At 39.1% G+C, this 690-nt stretch overlaps 1 pseudogene; it reads left to right on the top strand.

Moving 5' to 3' along the window:
- On the top strand, positions 1-690 carry LOC115872031 (annotated as a pseudogene).

The following is a 690-nucleotide window of genomic DNA, read 5'->3' on the forward strand; positions in this document are numbered from 1 at the left end:
ATGTTGACACAGCAGATGGAAGGGTCGGTGGCAGAGGGCAGTGCTTCAGGAGGTAAAGGTCTTTGCCCAAGTGTTATGCCTTGATCCTCTGGCTGTGCATTTATGGAATTTTTTCAGTATGCTGTAAATGGGGTCTTCAGAAATAAGATAGTATTAATTGCAAAATAAGTGTGCCTGCTACTTCTATTAGTATTCTACCAGAATCTTTACTAGTTCAGTGCAAAGAAAGCAATGTCCCAGCAGCTGTGCCACCTTAGTTTCTACATCTTCATCTAGGCAGCCAAGCCCTATATCAGATCGGTCACTTTTATCAAAATCTGCAGCATCTTCCCAAGGGACTAGTGTACTTCTGGACAAAGCAATACCTGAAACAGAAGATCTGTAAGGCCCATAGCAGAAGACCTGTTCCTTTTGAATGTGATTCTCTGTCTTCAATAGCTGATGGCAGCAGTAAGCTGAAAAAAACAAGTCTCTCTTTAGGAAAAAAGAAAGGAAATCAAAGAAAGAATCTCTGTTTTGTATACAGAAAGAAATTGTGACTTATTGGAGTTGGAGATGTGGAAATGTTTACTGTGGTGTGCATCATCACTCAGGTATATACGGTTGCTCTTAAAATTACAAAGTTGATGCTACTGAAAATATTGAAAAGAAAATCTAGTAGTTGTTGGTGAAAAGATCCAAAAGTTTTGA

This window comes from Echinops telfairi, unplaced genomic scaffold (genome assembly GCF_000313985.2).
Source record: "Echinops telfairi isolate 266 unplaced genomic scaffold, ASM31398v2 ScPeMD7_7419;HRSCAF=8457, whole genome shotgun sequence".
NCBI classification, from domain to species: Eukaryota; Metazoa; Chordata; class Mammalia; order Afrosoricida; family Tenrecidae; genus Echinops; species Echinops telfairi.